General features: G+C 42.9%; 1 long non-coding RNA gene across 1 annotated transcript in view; it reads right to left on the bottom strand.

The window, feature by feature from the left end:
- LOC123034104 overlaps positions 1 to 6,184 on the bottom strand; it is a 23,695-nt gene extending 17,511 nt beyond the window's left edge. Inside the window, exon 1 of the long non-coding RNA XR_006416693.1 lies at positions 6,073 to 6,184. This is a non-coding gene — a long non-coding RNA (uncharacterized LOC123034104). The remainder of the gene's footprint in view (positions 1 to 6,072) is intronic.
- Between the last annotated feature and the right edge of the window lie 304 nt (positions 6,185 to 6,488).

Genomic DNA, 6,488 nt, shown 5'->3' with positions numbered 1-6,488 from the left:
TAAGATTGCTGGGAGAAACATCAACAACCTCAGATATGCAGATGATACCACTCTATGGCAGAAAGTGAAGGGGAACTAAAGAGCCTCTTGAGGCGGGTGAAGGAGGAGAGTGCAAAAGTTGGCTTGAAACTCAACATTAAGAAAACTAAGATCATGGCATCCGGTCTTCTCACTTCCTGGCAAATAGATGGGGAAGAAATGGAGGTAGTGACAGATTTTATTTTCCTGGGCTTCAAGATCACCACAGACGGTGATTGCAGCCAAAAATTTAAAAGTTGTTCTTTCCTTGGAAGGAAAGCTATGGCCAATCTAGACACATACGAAAAAGCAGAGACATCACCCTGCCGACAAAAGTGCATATAGTCAAGGCTATGGTTTTCCCAGTTGCAATGTACTGCTGTGAAAGCTGGACCATAAGGAAGGCTGAGTGCCGAAGAATTGAGGCCTTTGCATTGCTGTGCTGGAGGAGACTCCTGCGAGTCCCTTTCGATCAAACCAGTCAGACTTAGAGGAGATCAACCCTGACTGCTCTTTAGAAGCCCAGATCCTGAAGATGAAACTCGCTAACTCAAGATCATGCTAACTCAAGTTCTGCTTCACTTTTGTGTGGGGCCTACAATCTTGCATGTGAATAAGGAGTTGCTGAACAGAGATAATTTAATAGCTTAGCACAATTCAGAAGATTCTTATTTTTCTGGGGACTATGGAAAGGCAATGGGCCAGACAAAGGCAGGTATAAGAAGAATGGTCTCTTTTACTGCTTCTGCTGTCTGCAAGAAATGCACTGGATGTATTGACTTCATTTTTAAAACCTGGTAAGACTGCTTAGACATCCTTAAGTTTCAAGCTTATTTGAAATTGAAACATAATGGTAACTTATCTCTCCAGAAGGCATACGACAGCTGCAAAGACTGACACCATGAGAAGGATGCTACTTCTATACCAGACTACCCCAACCTAGAGCTCTTGAAATATTTTGCCAGTGCAGCCACTGGGGGATAATGGGAGTTGTGATCCAAAACATTGGTGTGGGGGCATCAGGTTGGGGAAGGCTGTTCTACAGCATCAACTGTGCCCTGATGAATGGGAAGAGAACTCCTTAATTGGTGTGAAGTTCAATTCTGCCCATATTTCGTTGGAGGCAAGGCTTCAAATTCCTCCAAATTTGGTGGGCCACATCCCCAATAAATGTGAGCAGGTCTGCAGGCTTGAGGAATCCAGCTGAAATAGTAACAAAACTGAAGTAATCATGGGTAATATACTGCACTGCATCTCATTAATAAGTGAAGTATACATACACTTTAACCAGCCCTAAGTGAAACAAGCAGCAATTTATACCCATCTCCTGCACATTTTACTGTTAGTAAAACTAGCTCCGGTGATATATGATGTGACAGTGCTAATGAGTTCTGACTCGAGCTTTTATATACTGAGTGGTGCTGTTTCGCTTTCAAGACAGCATGGCTGGTTGCCAGCCAGATCTCTTAATTTTTGTAGCACACTTTATAAATGCAAAGAAGCAGATCAATTACTAATGCTAACTTCACTGAATGTAGCACCTGTTCGAGCAGGTATTTCATGTGCTGATAAACCACAATTTCCCAGTTTTGGATCTGTATCATTTCACTCAGATAAATTAAAATAAAATCAAACACATTCATACACTTGAAACTCTTAATATGCATGTTCTGGTAAGAAGCCACATTGTGGATGAACTAAACTCTTCTAACTGACATCAGTTACAAAATCTGATCAACAGGGTTATATACAAGGCTTTTAAACTACCGTATCTACTTTTGGTTTTGTGGAAGAATTAAGATCTGGGCTCTTTTCCTGCTTTCTCACTGCTTAACATCTGGTGTGCCATAGTAGAACAATGTATTTACATAAGTAGGGAAAATATTTCTTTCACATTAACAAGTAATACTCCAATTTTCCCACCTTAGAAACCACAATGAAAGTGGTCTGTAAAAACAGAAGCAAAACTGGTATGTGTTTGTGTGTGCAGGCATCATTTAAAGAACCTGTGAACGATGATGAGGAAGGAATGAGTACACAGTGAATATCTTTTACAGAAAAAGCTGATGCACAAAAGTCTGTGGAAACTTTTAGTAACAATCACCACTGCTTGAGGTCTGACTCTCTTGTGGTTTTTGCTTTATTGAGTCTATACTGGAATTATGCTATTGCCTTTAGTGATGTTTAAGGATCCAGTCCTTCTAAGGACTTTAAAACTGTAATAACCTTTTATGAATAATACTGGTAACAATGATTATGTTCCATGATACATCTAATCCTATTGCATGTCTTTTTTTAGAGTTGAATCCACAGGTGCTCTTTCACTCACAGGACTGTTTCACATCTCACACCAGAATACTGGTGAAAGAAAAACTAAGCCAAGTCTAAAGATGTACTATTGATAGATGCCTTGGACATGTTCTGATGGAAAGATGGGTTTTGCATTAAATAGAAATAAATAAATAAATTCTTCTGTTTGCTCAGTCTCATCTATATATGTAAAGATGAGTGCTATTACAGAATTTACTATCCACACCTGGTATAAATGTCACTGCTGGCATCTGTAGAACAGCTAGCAATTTGCTGGATTTTACTCACACCTCTTTGGATCCAACCCAAAGGTTTTCTTCCCCTCCTTCAAACCTCATAATACCTTGAGTACAATTTCCTCCTGCTCAAGCCATGTGTCAGCCATGACATGAAACCTAACCACTGTGCAGAAGGTGAGGTTTAAGATAAGGATTGATTTTGCAACCGCTGGCCTTGTGGATCATCTGAGGACATCTTTTTATTGTTAAGTGTCATGAATTGACAACAGCCAGAACGAGATGTCTCTTTAATGCCCCATCTAAAAATTCTGTAGGTGACCCAGTTCATAGGCTAAGAGAAAGCAAGGGAGGTAATCAGGAAACAATGCTGACAAAACCTCTCTGGGTCCTATTGAAGAAGCAGGGGTTTAAAAAGCCACGCTCCTGTTCATATCAAAGAAAAAAGTCCGAAAGATTTCTTTCACTTCATACACATGTGCTACTGAAGGGAGTGCTTGTTGGCTAACCAGCCATTATTCAGTGCAAAAAATGACCTCTAAAGCACTAGCCAAAAAAGCAGACTACTTAAATCACTAGGGCATTTGTATGGAATTATAATATGCATGCATATATTTTGCTGTCTCAAGATATGCGCAAATCTGTCAGATTCTTTTTAAAGAACCCTTTAAAAATTGCACTTGGAGAAAGGCGTGGGATGTAGACCTAGAGAACCTAGAGGCTTGGGGAAAAGGTGGAGGGCACTAAGAACTATGAGGACAGCGCTTAAAAACTAGAGAATCACATTGCTAAGGTGGAAATTGGTGAACCACTCGCTCTGGGGGGCAAACACCCCTTTGCCATTTTGCTTTGCAATTGACGGTTCACCAACTGACAGCTGCTAATTGTGTGCAAAGTAACCTATATGTTGTTTCACTTGCTCGGTGTCCACAGGTATCAGCTACCACACTCGGACAGCAGACACCAGGGCGTTGATGAGGCAAGACTCCACATTTCAGGCACCTGTAAGAAAGAACCTACAAAAAACCGGGAAGAGGTAATTATGCACATTTCTGTGGTCCCTCCAAAGGTAAGGAACCAATGATGGTCACTTCAAAGGCCTACCTGGGCATTGGTGGAACAGCGGTCACTGGTGGGTGCATGGAGTTCTCAGAAAAACAAACAGTGACTGAAAATGGGCTTGGCATAGGGAAGGAGAAACGAGAGCATTGTGCCATCAGCTCCTGTAACTGGGTCAGGGACAGGGCAGGGCAGATAACGCACAATAAGCTCAATCATCTGTCAGGCATATTGTGGGTTGCTCCATGAACAGGGTGTGTTGCTATGCCATACGGACTTGCCCCTTGCCTGCCTGAGAAGCTGAATGGGGCTAGATGTACCAGCATTTCGGCAACTTCCTGTGTTCATTTCATCCGTGCCCATGCAACTTTGCAGTGGAGCAAAGGGTCTCTCTCTGTCAGCTCAGTAGGGACCAGCCCCTATCTGGCATTTTTGAAATTATTATTTAATTTATATCTTGCCAAAAACTGGTGCTCAAGACAGCTATTAATGGAGTTCAGTTTAAAAACAAGATCTTTATTCAAGTGTAACATTCAAACAATACATTAAAACACAATTTAAAAGCGTAGCAGAGAAGAAATCAAAACTGAACCAGTTATAAAACAGGCCAACTCATATCTCAGCTCTGCTTGAATATTTTTGCCTGCTGGAGAAAAGGCAACACAGGGAATGCCCAGCTTTTTCCTTTGCAAAGCAGTCCCCTGCCATTTTCATTCCACTGGGCCCTTGTCTAACTTCCATTATATAACAAAATGCTGCCATGAATTTGCTTGCTTTTGTTCTTCACTTCCACATTTTTGTCCTTTTGTACATCATTCCTATTAGATCTCAGTCTTTATTATTATTTTTATTCCCAGAGCGCTCTGGTACAAGCAGCATATCCATATCCTGTAGTAAATAAATGAATGACTTAAAATACATGAACAACGACCATGGCAGTGGAGGCAGTTGGGACTATCTAAGCTAAAATGAAGAACAAATGATTGTGGTTCCGAGAGAGTCAGTGTAACCAGTGCTGGATGGGGACTCAGGAGATCTGGGTCTGGTGTCCAGTTGGCCACAAAACTGACTGACTTGTTGAGTAATGTCGGGCCAGTCATGGACTCCCGGCCTAACCTCCCTCACTGGGTTGTTGTCATGAAGTTAAAATGGGAAGAAGAGCACTTTGGAAGTCACCTTAGCTGCCTTGCAAGAGGAAGAAAGGAGGACTATAAATATAGTGAAATCATAATAGTAAGAACAAACTGCCATGGTGTGCATAGGGAAAGTGCAGGCTGGGGGTGGTGAGGTGCATGTGCCTGGCAGCCGGGTGAAAAGCTCCGTCCAAGGGACTCCAGTGGTTAATGTGCTTGTGAGATCTGTGTTCTTCCGTGCTCTTGGAGAGACTCAGCTGTGGGCTAAGGTGAAGGCCAAAGCAAAGGTATGGATTAAACATGCTGCCAGTCTACAGAAAGCCGTTGGCTAGTACTACATTTTTTATGTGGGGTTCAATTGTGTTCTTGCAGAAGCTTATATTCCAAGCATTACTTCAGCAGAAGTTGCAATCATATGGTGGAATTCTAGTGACAGGAAAACCTCAGGGGCCAGAGTAGTCCAATTTACTGAACATATTTAATATCTGGGAACAAGAAGTTGATTTTTTTCAAGAAAACCATACACTGACCCTGAGGAATTTAAATGTCAGCAAGTCCTGGGAAAGATGTGAATCTGATAAGAGCCTTTTGAGGCAGAACTAGATATGTTCATACAATGGCATTTGGCAAGACGATGGGAACAGTTCCCATGGTCTCCAGCACTTTAGCACAGATGCTGCCCCCACCCCGCATTTGGCCAAGTGAAGTGATCATATCATGAAAGATCTACAATTTTTTATTTTTATTATTAATATTTCTATACCCCTTTTTGTTAAAATAAGCCATTAAGGTTACAATCCTATGCAGGTTCCGGAAGCAAAATGTTGTCGAGGATGTACCACTTCCCAGCATCACTGCCAGATGTAAGACTTTTTTCTGTCTAAACAGGGATAAGATTGTGTTCTAAAGTGCTGATTAACAATTTAAACAATAAAACCTTAACTGGCCAGTTTAAAAAGTGGAAAGCTCTAAAACAACAGCACTTGACAGTTAAATGTTCGACAGATGCGTCTTCGGAGCTTTTCTAAAAAGGGAAAAAAGAACTGGAGAGCAGGGTCCAGGCATGGGTCTTGTGGGAGGACGCCCCATGTGGGAATGGCCCCACAGGAAGCGGCTAGTGTTTGCCTGACTGGCCCACCTGAGTGCCCAGGCAGGCTCACAGGGAGGCAGGAGGCCCTTAATCCGTCACTGCTGTACCTTTTTTACTGGCAGGGAGGAGAGAGGCCCTTGTGTCCTCGGGTGCCAACCTTACTTGGCTGGCCTTGGGTACATAAGCAGCCATGCTGGGTCAGGGTGGGGGGGGGTGAGGATTCCACTGCACACGCCAGTTGCTGAGGAGCTCGGGCAGGAGGAGGCCTTGCACCCATCCTGCTTGAGGGACCCTGTGGGCAGCTGGCCTGCCAGCTTGTGTGCGGAGTGCTGGGCTAGTGAGGGGAGGAGGAGGCAAAGGGGGAGGGGCAAAAGGCAAAAGGCTGGTGAGGCTAAAATGCCAGCATGTTGCGCCACAATGCAGAATGTTCTTACTGTTTAAGGCAAGCCTTTGGAGGGGCATTTCAGCCTTTTGGGAGGGGGAAAGAGCTGCAGTAGAGCAGGGAAACTAGTTCCTGCAAAGGGGAAGGAGTAGGGCCCCTCTGGGAATTTTTTTTTTATTTATTAGGATATTTTTATCCCATCCTATATGAATCGTCCCTGGATGGCTTACAGTGTGATAAATAGCCAATAAATTCAATAG

The sequence above is a fragment of the Varanus komodoensis genome, unplaced genomic scaffold (assembly GCF_004798865.1).
Source record: "Varanus komodoensis strain SLA01 unplaced genomic scaffold, ASM479886v1 scaffold6_2, whole genome shotgun sequence".
Taxonomy (NCBI): Eukaryota; Metazoa; Chordata; class Lepidosauria; order Squamata; family Varanidae; genus Varanus; species Varanus komodoensis.
This window is presented reverse-complemented; position numbering and strand designations above follow the sequence as displayed.